The 17,051-nt window shown below is 50.8% G+C and overlaps 1 long non-coding RNA gene across 1 annotated transcript in view; it reads left to right on the top strand.

The window, feature by feature from the left end:
• LOC127687847 (uncharacterized) overlaps nt 1-17,051 on the top strand; it is a 44,596-nt gene that overhangs the window by 1,525 nt on the left and 26,020 nt on the right. The window lies entirely within an intron of this gene.

The following is a 17,051-nucleotide window of genomic DNA, read 5'->3' as shown; positions in this document are numbered from 1 at the left end:
TCAGTTCAGATTGAGGGGGTGGGGGTGTTGTGAATACGCTTTCCTTGTGGTTTCTTTCTGGGTTCTGCTTTTCAGGGCCCTTAGAGGATGCTGAACAGTTTCGGTTACTCCCATGTGTCTCCTTCTGTGTTGTGTGTCCCAAGCAAGTTCACCCGCAGCCTTTTCCCTTGGGTAATACCCATCACCACCACCCAGGCTGGTTGTGCAAGATATTAGAGATAGCCGACTCACGAGGGATGGGGGCTTATTCCAAATGGCCGTAAGGCAAGGGCCACCTGGGTCCAGGCTCACAGTTGCCATCTGTCTGTGTGTCAGCAAAACTTCACACTTCTTAACCTAGAGGGAGAGGTGATAGCTTTCATATAGACAAGGGCCTCCCTCTCTGCTCACCTGTGCAGCCCGTGACTCTTCGCCTCAATGCATGTAGATGATCCTAATCAAGATGGCCATGGGGGAATCGTGTGGTCCTTGTCTGTGCACTTACTTAAGGGGCTGAGCATTTAAGTCGTCTGTCTGCACTATGCGGAAGGTGATGATGTTGGAGCAGGGGCAGACCTCAGTGCCTATGTTAGGGTTAGGTCGGGTGATGACTCAGATCCCTCCCAGCTCCAGGACTCTGTGACTATGAGAACTACTAGGTTGCAGGCCTGAGCTAGGGTATGGGGCCCATCAGACACAGATTTGGGCAGACTGAATAGATAGTTGGTTTCCGAGAAGAGTACTCGGTGACGAAAGAGCGGTGAGAGTCTGGTCCAGCCGTAGTGCATTACATTATCTATTAGGTAGAAACAATGGGTATAAAATGTGACTAGGGGCCAGACTGGGGTTATGAGATAGCTTAGACATTTCAGTTGAAGAGATGATGACATTGGCTCCTAAGAACTGATAAAACTCAGTTGACAAACAGCGGTCTGAGAAGCATCGTGGCCAAGAGGCCACGCTGCCCCCTGGAAAGGATCGGCTACAGTTTGTAAGTGAATCCCGCCCTGGGCCATCAGTGTGAGGCTAACTGGGTGGTGCTTTGCTCTCTTGCCCTGCTCTCCGGTGATGATGTTAGTGACCAGTGAGTCCACAGAGAGCATTCCGAGAAGCTGTGAGGAGATGGCCGTCGGCACCCTTCTCAGACCCTCACTGGATTTCATTTTATGTGAAGGTGCTAATAGAGCTAAATGCGTCAAGTTGACCTGTGGGCCATTAATGGGTTGTCATCAGCCTTTTTAAAGATGCAGATTAATGAACCTTTTAAAGCAGTACTGAATCCCATTGTGAATGGACACGTGCGTACCACCTTTTCCCAGAAAGTCAGCTCCCAGTGGGGTTTGGTGGGTATTCAGAAGTCACAAAGCCGGAGAAAAGCTTCCTTTGTTTGTGACATGCTCGTGGGGTCTGTGAGGAGTGCTTGGGGGGGGGGAAGAGGGGGGAGGCAGGGTGGCATTAATCTCCCAGTGCTGTGTGTTTTAGGTCCTCATGATTAACGAGTACAGTTTTGAATAAAAATGAGTGCAGAGAAACGATCTTCATTAAGTTACTCCTGCAGATGACAATGTAATTACAGAATAATGATTTTTGGATCGTCTCTCATGCCGCTAGCACACAAAACTGGATCGCACAGTATACCATGGATCCCCGTTCTGATACTTAATTTTTAATTCATCGTTTGGTTGTTTTTTTTTCACATCTCACACTGTGCTTTTCCCCCACACACGTGCACAGTGCCACGAAAGTGGATGATACACAGTAGAGTCTTCCTTTCCAGTTTTGCTCCACTAAATCTGTTTCTTTCCTAGAACTTCTCAAAAGTCAAGCACACAGTACCTAGGCTGGCCTCTGACTAAAGTATGTCTGAGGTGCTTGGATTCCTGTGGGAGGGCAGGAGGATATGTATGGTGTGTAAATAAATAAGGAGAAGGTGGTTCCTTCGTGGGCTTACCTGTCTGACAGGGAGCGAGGCCACTGGCTTCTGTGCTGGTGAGGCATGCTCAGAGCTGTGAGGTCTCTGAGGTCTTCCATGCTCCACGGTGATTGTCACATCAAGGTATGCAAGAGGAAGGGGCCGGGAAACTGGCATTCATCCTCTTGTGAACTTGACTTTGTAGCCTGGGACGGTTTATTCCCTCCTTCCGGGTCTAGACTCAGCTCTGTACCATGGGGCTTTATTTTTATTTTACATAAATGTGTATGTTAGTAACGGATGATGTCCTTCGACTCTCAACTCGAAGAATCCTTAGAGTTTGGTCACAGCCAGTTATTAATAGATCTGGAACGCTGTGTGCACTCCCGTTACATAATGCTTTCAATTAGACACCCATACAATGAAGACCCGGTCACTTTAAAAGATGCATTTTGTTGGCTTAAGTAAAGCCTCAGTGCCCTGGGTGCATGATGATAGAGCTATCATCCTGAGAGATACATGCCCGGTTCCCTCAAACTTACCGGAGAACACTGGAAGGAGCCGTGACCCTTTCCGGGATCCAAGTGTCAGGAGACAGGAGAAGGGTTATGTAATTTGGGTCAGTGGGGTAGGAAGAACATGAAGTCCTAGATGCAGAGCTTCAAAGTCAAGGGACTGGGGATTTTGCCTCCCTCCCAGGCTATTCCTGGAAGGTAAGGAGGGAAGGTGGTAATTACTGCTTGTGTTTGTTTTGAAAATGCAAAATACTTAATTAGAGCCCTGAGCCCAGTGCACAGCTTCAAAGTGGCAAGGCACAGTGCTTGGTATTTCTGTCAGTATCTGTGCATAGTCAGCCCTCCTGTGTCATGTGGGTAGGGAGCATGTTGGCTGGGGTCAACGCTTCCTGTTGAATTCATTTTTCAGATTGAGTGAGAGGAAGCAGCCACCAGACCTTAAATACCTTGGCCCTCACAGAGCGGACGTTGTCCAGCTCTTGAACTAAAGTGCACAGCTGGGCGCAGAGTGCAGATGAGTCTTCAGCTGACTGAAGTGTCAAAGTGGCACGGCCTGGACCGTTGCTCAGAGTACACTTGAGAGGTAATAAACCACCTCACACCGTAGCTCGCGTCCTCTGGTGCCGCAGTGTCTGCTAACCAAAAGTGTGCCCTTCCTCCTGAAGTTTTAAAATAATGCCACTGTACTAAAAAAAGCATGTGGAAGATTTGACGTGCAGACCATACGGAGTGATTCATCTATTGATAGACTTCTGAATTGTACTTTAGAAAAAAAAAGGATGTCAGATTTCTTTTAACCAAATAATGTCAAATATGCATGTCCCCACAGAGAGTCAAAACTAAGCCAAGTGTAACCTTAAAAAGGTTGGTGTTAGCGATTCTTTGGGGAAGAGCGAAAATAACTTCCCCAGGTTCCACATGCCCCTGGGGTTCTGTGGGAAGTGGTGGGCAGATGACACCCCAGGCTCTTCAGAAGGCACTGCTAGCTATACCTGCAGACAAGGGATACAGAATAAAAGTTACATAACAGAAACTTTCAAAGGTCGGTTTCTCCTCCTCTACCGGATGCCAGTGAGTTAATCCTTGCAAATAGCACTGGCAGGGGAGGAATGTGAGGCTTTCAAAGTCCACCCTCAGTGTGGAGGAAGCTCAGGACTTAGGGAGCTTGGGTTCAGTATGACTTGCTAAGAACTTGAGCCGTGGTGGGTTAGCCTTCTAAGATGGCCTTGGAAGCTGAGCTGTTTTCATTCTTGCTGTTTGCTGCTGGGCTTGCAAATTTCTTCTGACCAGTCCTAGCCGCAGGACGCAAGACTACCAGGTCCCACCTGCATGCAGCCCAGAACTTATGGAGACTGAAGAGAGATTATTAAGATACACAGTCACTGGCTACGTGGCTTTTCATTCTAGGAATGAAAACTCAGTCTGGATCATCTTGTCCCACAACTGAACGTCCAGGTCTGGTGTCAGTTTTACCTGTGTCTTCCTAGTGATGTCTTAACAAAAGAATCCCAACCCCCCCTTCCACAGCCTCTGGACTGCCAAGCTGCTCAGGTGTCAGAAGCCTTAAGTTTCATGAGAGGTGATTCATGGGGTGTAGGGGAGCCAACAGAATGAGGAAGACAACTTTGATGGGGATTCAGCTGTGATCCCTAAAATACCAGCAGCCTCTGGCTAGCGTGGAGATTTTATTTGCTAAGTGAGGATTCCCAGGGCTTGATCCCAGCGAGAGCTGGAGAGTTCGAACTCTGAGAGAGCAGAGGGGTGCCTGGTAGCCCTAGTGACATTTTTAGTATGTGTAGAAACTTACTGACGCATCAGAGCGTGTGAATGTTGGGAATTGCTCAGGACCCATTAAGTTGATTGGATTTAATGTTCACGTCTAACATGATCACACAATTCATTCAGCGAAGCCATTCTAGACGTTCCTGTTGCCTGTGTATGCCGTCGATGACAGATGTCAGGGGCTTTCTGGGGTTAAGCCTACACCTGGACCGGCTCTTCCTGTTAGAGAGGTGTGTATTAGAGCTTGACCACTTAGGTGAGGGAAAACTGAATCTCAAGGTCAGAGTGTGGCGTCTCTGAGGATCGATGGATTCCTAGTGGGTTTTGTTTCTTAATAATCTGATCTGCCAGGAGCTGCCTTGTGCAGCTCATTTAGCATAGGAAGCGAAGAAGCAAACACGGAATGCCCAGGGCATTTTCCCATCAGCCCTGAGTCTCAGCCTGGATCTGCTAATGTAATCAGGGGATCTCACCGAAGGCTGGTGCTTCATCCAGCCGCAGAGAAACCGGTAGAGCTCAGATTGGCCTTGCTGGGTCCGCACCCCCCCCCCCCCCACGCCTTAATTCAGAAAGTGGCAGATAATGATGATCATTGTCTTCGCGTGGCAGCGACAGCTCTCAGATTTTCAAATGTGCTTTATTTTAAGCAGAGCGTCACGCGCAAGCTTTAGAATGATTTGTGAATGTAGGGGTGGGCGTCCCTTCCGCCTGCTTTATTGAACACTTCTGAAACAGTAAGCGCCCTGCTCCGCAGTGCTAAAAAATCTCAACGTAGAAGTCAGAAGCTGACATCCCGGGCTTTCGGTCTGGAAAGCAGGAGCGGAAAAATCCACCCGCTTTCTGAAAGGGAGAGCTGGAGCCTGTTCCTCTGTCACTCTTACCGACAAGATCAACATCGCCTCGGTCCAGAGAGTCCCTGTGGGTGGGTGCAGTTTCTACACTAGGGCCTGCCTTGTGGTACCTCCTGGAGCTACGGTGTCCGTCTGTGTAGCCCTGGCGTCATCTCCTCCACCAGAGGTATGCCCGCCTCTGGTACTGCCTGATGAGTCCGCCACACCATCTTCCTCCTTTCGGACGCAAGCCCATTGTCAGCAACTTGGTGATAACTTAGTACACACAGGCTCTGCTCAATGCCAAAGCTACCAGGTATACACCTTCTGTGTGTGTGCACTTCTATGTTACCCCGCCCTTTGTCATGGAAGCCATCCAAAGCCTGGAGGGTTTGGCTGTCACAGAAGGAGCTGGAAGCAGGCTGTGTGTCTTCTCTCTTGTGTCCCCGAGGTGCCTAGGGACAAGCCAGTATCCCACTCATGTCCTTCATGGACTTCTGTACCTGTCTAGGCCAGGAGGCTGTCGCTACTTAGTGTCATCTTCCAAATGTGACCAAGTACCTGGGCTGTGCAGGCTCTGGAGAGCCTGCTGAATTTGTCGCACATCTGTAGAATCAGAACCTCTGAGGGACTGAGCCCCACGTCTGTGAAACACCCTCCAGGTCATTGTCACCTCAGGCACTGGTCATCTCTGTCCTGAAAACTCTTCCTAGAACACTTCGCATGCCTGGGATTGTCCCCTCTCCCGTCCCCACCACACCCCTGCCATCCTCCCAGTCATTCTTCCTGCCCGCCCACTGCCCGCCACGGCTTGTTTCCGTGGGACATACAACGGATTCGTGTCTCCCTCGACTGGCTTAGGGAGTGCCAGTGCCTGCTGTGTCCCTGTAAGGCTCTGTACCGTCTGGTCTTGAGTCTTACCTGCTCTCTCTCACTGCCCTCCTGGCCAGACTTCACCTGTTTGCCCAAGTGTGCCCTCTGAGGTCCTGAGTAAGGTCATCTGACAGGAAGTGCAGTCTTCTGCCCCATCTTTGACAATCCCCAGAACCTTTTGCTCCTTTGGGACGAGCCTCAGCTTCCGGCTCACCATCCCAGCAGAGGCTGACTTCGAAGTAGCTTCTTTAATTTCCGGCTTGGTGTTATAGGATGACTCATCGTTACAAGGGCTGGATTGCCAGTGTGGCTGTAGAAGTGTCTTTCAGAAGGAGTTTCTAGAAATAGACTGTGTCTCTCTTAGACTTGACTATCTCGTTGCTGTCTTAGACTCCGGAGGTGCCATCTTTGCTCTCCGTTCCTTACCCACAGGTCCCTTGCTACATCTAGGTGCCGTCGTGGATCCTTGATACTAGTCTGGCATTTTAAGTCAGCTGGCCTTGCTTTCATGCAGGTCAGCAGCGTCCCTCGCGGGCTTACGTTATCTTCTCCAGCCTAAAGCGATCTTCCCCCATTTGGTTCATCACCAGGGACCCTTCTGGTATCTTGGTTGAGCAAGCCACACTCAACCTTACTACTTTGTGACTGTCTCAGAGATGGAACTCAAGGACGATCTTAGCTTGTGATTGGGAAAATGGGGTTTTGGGGGTGGAGTGTGTGGCTATCACATGGATCTAGGGTTTAGTACCTGGAAGCCAGCCTCCCTACCCAGCATCCCCTAGAAGCCACAGAGACTTCTTACATTTACACACACACGCTCACGCACACGCACGCGCATGCACACACACACACGCACATGCTCATATTCATCCCCATTCATGCATTTAAATCTTGACTCAACATAGTAAAGAACACATATAGTATTTGTCTTTCTTTCCGAGTCTGCCTCCTTTGACTTAACCTACTGATCTCCAGTTCCATCTATTTTCTTGCAGACGACACAATTTCATTTTTGTGACGCAACAGCACTTTCTGCTTTCTTTACCCTTCCGTCAGACCAGGGGCACCATGACTGGTTCTATGTCTCGGCTGCTGTGCATGGTGCTGCAGGAAGTAGGAGTGGCCGGCTGTCTCTGTGGTATGTCAAATCAGAGTCCTCCATGGATACACCCAGGGTGGGCGGAGCTGCACCGGAGCGCTGGTCTTTCTTAGCACTGGTTTTTCTCTGAGTTAGCAAACATTGTCCCTGATTGTGATGAGAGGCCAGGGCCAGGAGGCTACGGAGGATGAAGGTAAATGAGGTGATGTCTCTTTTCAGCAAACTCAGGGACAGTTTGGAGAAGCCTGGGAGTCCATCAGAGTGGCTGGTGTGACAGAGAGGGCAGAGGTGGAGAGCGTAGTTTGTCTAGGAAGGATGGTGATGATAGTTTGTCAAGCAGAAAGGAAAAGGGAAAAGCGTTTCTAGTTGGTGGGAAGGAATGAATGAGCAGTGAGACCTGGTGGGTGGGGTTGGCCAGTGCTGCTGCAGGCTACAGTGCTGGGCCAAGGTTGCACGGGCAGGAGTGTGGTTTTAAAACAATGTCTGGCATCCCTAATCCTTGGTATCCTGCCACCTAAGCATGGAACAGTGAAGACGATGTATGGGATGTTGAAGAAAGGTCATTGCAAGGAAGTTGACTGTCAGGTATGACTGCAGCATTGGTCCTCTGTCTGCGCCGTTTGTCCCCACTGGTCTTGCAGGAAGGTCCTGTTGCACAGACCCCGGCTCCCTTGACCTTGCTGGGATTTGCATGGAAAGCCAGGTAGACGCTGGCTGCAGCCCGGGCTGCCCGGCTCTTGTGGACACTGGCCAACAGGAAATGGAGTGGGCAGTGTCCCAGCCCGATTCACTGAGCCGTGGGGCTCCCCGTTTCTCTGCAGATGCATTCAGGATGCTTCTGGCCTGAAAACAGCCTCTCAGACCCATGTCCACGTGTGAGGGAATCCAGGGCACCGGCATTCTAGAGCGCTCTGCCCTGGCGGTGGCCATGGCGGGTGGGAAGAGAGCGTCAGTGTCCGCAGCTTCTAAGACTTGATTTGAAGTGAGCATGCTCAGTGGGGCGGGTAGCTTGTGCTGACTGGGCAGGAGAGACAGGCCAGGAGGAAGCGTGTCCTGGGTCACAGGTGGTTACACTCATGTTCCCTCCATTTTCTCCACTGACCCACCCATAGGCTCCCCTACTACCCAGGGAACAAGTCACGTGGGATCCCTGGCAGAGAAGCTCCTTCAGGTCAGGCCGATGGGCTTGCCAGGCCAAGAATAAAGGGCATTTGAAGTGGTGCCCACGAAGGGTTCCTGTCCCTGCTGGGGACCTGGAGAAAGAAACACAGCCGTTGCCACCAACAGACCCCCTTATAGGTCAACAAACTAAAGGCCAGAGGTGGGAAGGAACCATCCCAAGGTCCCCTAGGGGTGACGAATATGAGGGGGACCCAGTCATTCTGCAGCCAATGTAGTTACTGAGGTTGGCTGGGGCTCACAGCTGGCTTGTGTCCACCGGAAAATAATCAGGCGTGCTCACACGGCCATGCTGGCCACAGGCCCTGGGCAAGTAACCCCTGCTCCTTTCCTCCCTTGTAGGACCTATTTCCCAGCTTTCTGGTTCTCTGGCCCTTTATTTGATCCTTGGTTTCTGAAGCTTGTATGGGTCTTTAATGCTAGCGAAGAGGGGAATTCAGCATCCAGCTATTAAAACAGGGCCAGTTGCCAAAATCCCTGTGTCTGGGAAGAGATGGGTTTGTGGTCTGTGTTGGAGCTCTGGGGGTTGGAGTGGGGTCTCTCAGGTTACACCACTGGGTTCTGGGGTGTCAGAGACCCTACACCTACCCTGAGATCTGCCTGAATTATCTCTGAGCATCACTTTCAGAGTCTGCCTTTTTTCCTCTCAGCTCTGTGCCCTGGGTCCCCAGTACCTGGGACAAATATGATTCACGCTTAGCAGTTGCTGCTACCAAATATAGCCGAGTGAAGGATGCTAGATTTCCTGGGCATTTCAACGGGACTTTCTCAGTGACCTGGCTCTCTGTGCTGTCCTGCGCCTTCTCAGATACACACTTGTGCGTGTGTGTGTGTGTGTGTGTGTGTGTGTGTGAGCAGTATGTGTCCGTTCTGCCAGCTGACTACAGTCAAAGCCTTGCTGGGCATATCTGTACCTGCAGTTCCTGCTCGCTGAGTATCTGTCCCATGAACATGCTACAGAACATGAAGGAATAGTTTGTAAGAATTCCCACATTATTATCTCCAAACTTGGCCCGACCCTGTGTGGCGTCAATTACCTTGATGGGTCCATTGTTCACTGCAGTTCCGTGTAGATGTGATCTACCTGGTTCTGAATGGTACCAGTTTGCTAGCTTTACTGATTTTTGTTTTAAAGAAAGGAGAACAGAATTATTAAAACCCAAACAGTGGAAACCCAAAGAGAATTCAAGGTAGTAAGGCCATAGTAAAAAAAATAATGTGAGTGCTGGGCAGGCTTTTTGGGTGGTTATGGTTAAGATTATTTTAGATGGACTTGACGGAACATGACTGTAATCTCAGCACTTGGCAGGTGGAGGCAGGGGGATTATGAATTCAAGGTCATCCATGGATGCAGAGTGAGTTTAAAGGCAGTCTGGGATACATGAGACCCTGTCTCAAAAATAGAAAGAAAGAAAGAAAGAAAGAAAGAAAGAAAGAAAGAAAGAAAGAAAGAAAGAAAGAAAGAAAGAAAGAAAGAAAGAAAGAAAGAAAGAAAAGGACATTTGGACTATCTCTCTTAAGCTTGTTTTTCTGGACAAGGACCTGGCCAGTTACAGCTTCCCTTCCACTTGGCTGATGGTTCCTCCGCCTGAAATCCCACATTTGGAGTGACAGTTCCCCAGCAAGGTTCTTCACGCTGTCACAGCTGCTTCCACGGCTCCGCACCTGTTGCCTGAAGCTGTTCTCAGAGAAAACTGGAGCCTTGCACAGATCTGGGTTTAAGTCCAGCTTCATCCTCCCTCCCCCTCCGCCCCTCCCCCTCCCTCCCTCCCCCCCTCACCCCCTCCTCTACGTATGTATACGTCTATATATTTGGTTCTTAGACAGTTCTCTTTCACTGTTTCAAGCACCTCTTCAGCAAATGCCACAATCCAGCGATGTGAGAGGTGTGGGCTTTCTATCTGACTGCTCACCACGGCTACAGACCTGTGCTGATTTAACTGTCAGCCTCACCCAATCCTCAATCATCACCCGTGAAGTAAATCCTCATGAGGAATTACCTAGATCTGACTGGTCTAAGGGTACGTCCTTGGAGAATTGTCTTAATCTTTCATTGACATAGGAAAGCCTAGCCCACCGTGGGTGGCACTATTCCCTAGGCATGGAGTCCACAACAGTGTGAGAGACGGGAAGGCTAGCTGAGAGCAAGCCAGCCGGCGAGAATGTGTTATCTCTCTTTGCTATTGACTGGGTGTGATGTGACCAGCTGTTTGAGTTCCTGCCTCGATTTCTTTGAAATGATGAGCTATGATGTGAAGTTATGACTTAAACAAACCCTTTCTCCACAAAATGTTTTGTTCTTGGGGACACTTGTTGCAGCAACAGAAATGGAACTAGGAGGAGGCCCTACTGACGAAGTCCTTAGCTGCTTTGTTAGAAGTCTCACTTCACAGATGAAGAACTAGGGTTTAGGGAGTATTTGTTTCTGCCTGCAGAACGTCTCCAAACAGTGGTTTTTGCCTCTAGTAATTGTCCATTTTGTTCAGAGACGTAGTTCTCGCTAGGACCTCGTGAGAGACTTCACTCAGATAGAGGCTGAGGCTGGAACCATCTGGAAGACATCATCTTTCTGGCCTGGCACCTGGGCTTAGAAGAGATGCACAGCCCAAGGTGAGGGCTGGGGAAGGGGGCGAGTGTGTGGATGGGGGATGGTCCTTCCTCCCTCACTTTGTGAGCACGCCATGCTGGTTGGCATAGAGTCAGGCAGGAGATCTGTGCTTCCCACGTATGGCTGACGTGCTGGGTACCCGTCTCCCAAGGATCTGCATCTTTTATGGAAATCATGTGGCATCATCTTTGACATAGAGTTAGGAACAAGTCATTAATATCTGGAGGAAAAAAGAAAAAGAGGACTCTGTCTTTTGCCTAGAGTAGTGTAGAAGGAATTGCAGGACAATTTTTGGCTAAAATGGATTGCTTTGGTGATGCGGGTGGCAAGCCGCTACACACATCTACACTGTTGCCAGGGTGCTACCACCTCCCGTTAGAGAGCTCTGGGTCCAGCTCTGGTACACACCACCCTTCCCATCCCATCTCTTCATCTCCTTTTCTTTAGCCTACAGTCGCATCTGTACTTTTCTGGGGTCCAAAAGACTTTTGCCTTGGTGGGTACCTTCAGAGTGGATGTGTGTGTGATACATTCATATTTTATATTGCATGTGTCTTGTGACACATGAGTTAATACAAAGAGGACTTTTCTATAGTGCTGTATTAAACCATTTTCTCTGAGGGACAATGGTAGCATACCTCTTTAATCCCAGCACTTGGGAAGCAGAGGCAGGTGGATCTCCGAGTTTGAGGCCAGCCTGATTAAGGATGGCCAGGACGACACAGAGAAATTGTCTCAAAACAAAACAAAACAAAAAACAAAACAACAACAACATGGTGCATTTGTGTGGATACCAGGCGCTGTGCCTGCCACATCTCATGGACAGAGGAGGCCGGATTCCTTTCTCCCACCTACATTCCCTGCCCTGTCTCCCTCTGCTCTTCTGGTCTCCTTTCAGGCCATGTCCTCTCCTAGCCTGAATCTTCAAAGCCCTTCTCAGCATCCTCGAACAAGCCCCGTCCATTCCCGGGAGCCCCCTCTCTTCAGGTCCTTCACTGGGGGCAGGCCTGCCTTTGGCTCTGGGTGATGTCTTGAGAGCAAGCGGTCTGACAGGCCCTCTGCTTTCCCTGAAGGACAATGGATTGCGATGCTTCAGCTGGGTCTCCCCGACTTGAGAGAGACCCCAAACCAGGGTCTCATCCTCATTATTGCCTCGGTCCACTTCGCCCTGCGTAGCTGCTGTGTGCCAGGCCTTCCGCCGGGGCCGCCTGATCTCTGCCCTCAGAGACTCAGTGTCAGAAAGGCGAACGAGAAAAAACGACAGGCAAATGGTTGCAAGCAACAGAGAGGAGTTTTGATAAGGGATTGGTGTTTCACAGGATGCAGAGCAGTAACTTCGGTCCGCCTGAGAGAGAGAGGGGGGGGGATGGCAACCAGACACACATCTGAAGATCACTCTGTCCTCTGTCCCCAGGCCCTGCTGCCTCCTATATCCTCCATCTCTCTCTGCTTGACTTTCCCTCTCTCCCATGAATAGATAGTCAAATAACTATTATCTCATCATGGCAGACTTAGCCCCGCATCCGAATGGCCTGACTCATTCAGTCTCTGGACACACTGGTTCCTATACACGAAGCTGAGTGGCCTGCCCAGACGGACGAGCATGCTTAACCCATGAAGCTGGGACTAATCACTGGGTCTCACGGCGAGGAGAGCGACCTCCTGGGGCTGCGAGTGTGATATGTTCCCCCAAGAAGGGCAGATAGGGTGAAGAGCCAGTCAGAGGTGACGTGCCCTCTGTCTCAGGACTGCTTCCTGCTTTAGGGTGGCAGTTTCTGGGCTGCCGGTAGCACCCTTGAAAAAACAAGCCTATGGTTTTAATATTATCATGTGATAAATAAATCAAGGACTAGGGAGACCTTGATATTAGGATTTGTCCAGAGTAAGTCCTAAGCTAATCAGTCAGTAGACTGGTTTGGTTTGGTTTGGTTTGGCTTGTCCACCGCATCTGAGACTTTGGTTGTAGACTCAAGTGAGTTGTGTCTGTGGCCTTTCACTGGGGACCAAAGGCATTAGGAGTCCTGGGGATCACTCACTGGCAAGATCAAGTCTGGACACTGGCAGCCCACAAGGAGAGTTGGCTTGTGTTCAGAACTGGCCAAGGCTGGCTTAAAGGGAAATAACACCCTCTAGCCTGTGTCTTAGAAAGAGAGCCTCTGGCAGTTCGAGAGACAGGAATCTGGAACTCTCTGTCCGGTACCCACCTCTGAGTCAAGGGATGCAGGCTGAGGCAGGCATGGTGGTGCGTGCCCGTAATCCAAGCCCTGGAGAGGTTGAATCAAGATGATCTCTGCATGTTTGAGGCCAGCGTAGTCTATCTAGCAAAGCATCGTCACAAGCAAACATCACACAACAGAAGCAGGCTACAGAGATGTGGGCGTGATCTTGGCTTTGGGCGCTGGGTCCTTTCTGGGAGAAAAACCCCTGTTTTTTTTTTCAGAAGAAATGCTGCCCCCTCTTTTCTGGATTGCTATCACGAACCTTGTTTGCTCAACCCACTCCTGATGGCCCCAGATGACAAAGGAGGGAACAGGCTGGCACCTCACAGGGAGTTTGTTCTGGGTCACTCAGCTCCTAAGAAGTGGGGTGGGAATGTGGATCAGAGCTGCCTCTTGTCAAGCTACCCGTGACAGCATCCTAAGAAGCCAGTCACCGTCTCATGGGCACCGGCTCCTGTGTGGTGGGGAGAATACTCGCCAGAGACTTTGGCAGTCCCTTGTTCTCAGCTGTGGGAGGCTTTTTCCTTCTTAACTCTTGCATGCGTGTTTGTATCTCCGATTTCAATCCTCCCCCTTCTCCTTGCTTGAGAAGGGACCCCTCATTATTCTCCATTGCATGTGCCAAGCTAGCTGGCCCTCATCTTCGAGGGAGGGGCCTGTCTCCACCTCCCATCTCACCATAGGAACACTGGCATTACTGATGGGCAGGCAGTGCTGTTTGTGTCCAACTCTATGTGACTTCTGGGGACCCGGACTCAAGCCCTCACACCTTTGCACACAGAGCTAGCCCTCCCTAGAAGTACTCTACCCAGTCCTACTAACCAAGCTGAGAAAAAGAACAATAATACACCACCTCCTAGTGTGGAGACGAGAAACCGAAAGCAAATTGACCAGGATGCTGTCCTTGCTGGTCTCGGCGGACTGTGACCCCTCCACACCTCTTCCAGTTTGTGGTGGTAGCCAGCAGTTCCTGTTGACCTTGACGTGTAGAACCATTCCTTTCCTGCTGTCCTCACCTTCTCCCTGCATGTCTCTGGCCAGTTCTCCATTTCGTCCTCTTATAATGACGTGATGACAGTATAGGGCCCACTGTCATCCCACACGATCTAGCTCAGACCCTCTAGCTAGTGGAGGGAAGAAGCTCTCGCTATAGCGGGGTGTGTGCCTGAGGTCCTCTCGGGGGTCACACTCAGCTAGAAGGTTCCATGAGTGGTCAGTGCTGCCCCACCCTGGGGCCTCACTGTCTCCTGGCTGGGTCAGCTTGGTGAGTGTCCCCAGTAATGCCCCGTGTGCCCTGATGCCTCTGCCAGGATGGGCACCGCTCCTGCTGCTGCCTTCTTAGAGCCGTGGAGACAGTTTGTGCTGCTTTGGCATCTGTTTGGGGCTACTGCCAACTCCTGGCACAGTGAGTGGGTGGCAGCTTGGGCACAGTGTGTGTCTGCAAGGTTCACCCCCCCACCCCCAGCTGTGCGTGTGTGTCAGTTTCCTCGGGGCTTTTAGCAGCCCCTGACTGGCCAGGGTGTCATCGACCCCAGTGTGGCCGAGGGGCAACTGTGCTTGGGGATGAGGCTGGGAGCTTAAACTGTCAATTGATCTAGTTCCCTTCACCAAGTGACAGGAGGGTCTGTTTCCTCTCCTTAGTTTGACGTGTGTGGGGACTGCTGTGTGTCGTCAGCTTCTCTTGTATCCTGGGGGCCATGGGGGACTCCCTGGGGCAGATTTCCTCACTCTGTGGCAATTGTTACAGCCTGAAAGGATTTGTATTAAAATATCATCCTTGAGTATGCAGCCACTCGCCTTAGAGCCTGGGATATGCCTGGCTGAGGAACCCTGCAAGGTGATGTCCCCTGGGTGGGAATGTGGCCCTGTTCTAACCACTCCTGGCTTGAGTCTGGACGAGGTAGCCCTATGAAAAAGCTTGTCACCGTTGCAGGCGAATGCCTGAGGGAACGCTGTGTTCTCCCGCCAGTCAGCCTGCAGAGATGGGCCCTTCCTGTAAGGAGGTTTTCTCACTTGAAGGCAGCAGAGGGAGGGAACAGGGATCCTCCATAGATTTTTAAGGCCTTTTCTTCCAGGGACTTCAGGAGACTCAATGACTGGAGTCTCGATGAGATGAAGGAAGGAGTGGGGGAAGCAAAGGAACCTGGGAAGACAGGAAGCTAGCTGCCTGGGACAGCTAGAGGTGGCATGGCAATCAGGGCTTTAGGAGACAGGAGCCTGGGACATTCTCGCTAAAACCACAGATGGCCTGGGTTCTTTCAGAGAAGTATTGCTGCACAGCGGACTCCGTGGTGGCCCTGTGCTCACTGGAAAGGTGGCTGCCCTTGGCAGAGTCTCACGTACTGGGCATGTGGCTCCCTCTTGCTTTGCCTATGTGCCTGCTGAGGGCAGTGGCTGGTTCTGAAGAAGGAAAGAGTCCCCAGCACTGGAGGCATCCTGCACAGGCACTGCACGTCTCCATTCATAGGCATTCCAGAACATTCTAATAGGCGGCCATTGAGAAGTGCTGGTATCATTGAAGAGGCTCTCACATTTCCCTGAAGAAGGCCTAGTGGGTCTGAGGTAGGGTCCAGGGACCAGTTATTCTCAAAGTTCCCATGGGTTCTACATCTAAAATTAAATGTCATCAGCAGGTCTAGGACATGAGCTCACTGTGTGGGTCCTAGCTCTGTCTCTAGGGGCCTGTTTCTTCATTGGCAAATGCACTGAGGCCCAGCTAGCAGAGAGGACTATGGGAAGTCTAGTGAGTCCAGGCACACAGAAATCCTTGGCTAAGGTGGAGCCAAGGCCACAGTGCATGCAGGCCGCTGTCCCAACTGGGTAGGTGCTGTCACTGGGTGTGGTTCAGTCTTTGATGGGATTTACAGTCAACCCTGGAAACAAGCCTCCGGGCATGGCTTCCAGGGAAGTTTTAGGCTGAGTTGATTGTAGCTCATTCTGAATGTGGGTGGCACCACCATCCCCAGACTGAAGAGAAAGGAGAAAGGCAACTGAGGACCAGCATCCAGTATCCATGTCTTTCTGCTTCCTGAAGATGGATACAATGCTACCGCTCTTCCCCACCATGACCGTGTGTGACCCCAAATAAATGCCTCTTTTCTCCAGTTGCTTTTAAGTACTGTGTCCCTACAATAAGTACTGGCTTCTTGCTGATGCAGCCCTGCTTGAGGGGGCTGAGCCGGAGAGGCCAAACTGGTAAAAAATAAAATAAAATGTCCTTTTGGGGGGGGGGCAGGAAATTTCTCCCCTTGGGAAGGAGACAGTTCTGTTGGTAACCAGTTTGAATTGAACACGTGTTATGAGCTGCAGCTCGGGGACCCTAAATGGATTCAACAAATTAGACAGAGCCATGCCCCATTAGAGCCCAGCACGTTTGCGGTTCCCCCTTTGTTTAACCCCCAGGAACAGGTTTGTAGGGAGAGGGGCAGGAAAGGGTGGGATTCACCCCTCAGGGCCCCCCCCCCACTCTAGAACTTGGGGTGCCCAGGGCCCTGGGCAGCCTTCACACTCATCAAAGTATTTTTTTTTCTTCTTTTGGTATAAACCACTCACAGTCAGCAGAGAAAGATTTGGAACCAGGGTCACGACCTTCTGCGGGTACCTAGTGGGTGGGTCGATAGATTGTTAGGATTTTACATAAAACAGAAAGTCCCCAGGGCCGACCTGCCCCATGGGTTGACCTGCTTCTCTGAGCACGCTGAGGATTCTTGGATCGTGAATCTGCCAGCCTCGCAGTAACCTAGATGGTAGTGGAGGCATTGGGTAGAGTAGTGTGGTCACAGAGCAGAGCAACAGAGACTGCGGTCGGGGGGAACTCCACCCCAGCAGACCTTTGCTTGCTGTTTGACAACTTAATGCGTGTTAGGACAGCTGCCTGTATCTGTATCTGCTAAGTGTGTCTCTGCTGGCACTGGGTTGTAGCCCAGGGCACAGAGAAGGTTCAGACAAAGTCAGACTAGACAGCTAGCACTGGGGGAATAGGAACGCTGCTATAACATAGAGAAACCTCGAGTCACATATGAACTGTCTGCATCCCGAGCAGGTGATTCTCAGCT

This window comes from Apodemus sylvaticus, chromosome 6 (genome assembly GCF_947179515.1).
Source record: "Apodemus sylvaticus chromosome 6, mApoSyl1.1, whole genome shotgun sequence".
Taxonomy (NCBI): Eukaryota; Metazoa; Chordata; class Mammalia; order Rodentia; family Muridae; genus Apodemus; species Apodemus sylvaticus.
This window is presented reverse-complemented; position numbering and strand designations above follow the sequence as displayed.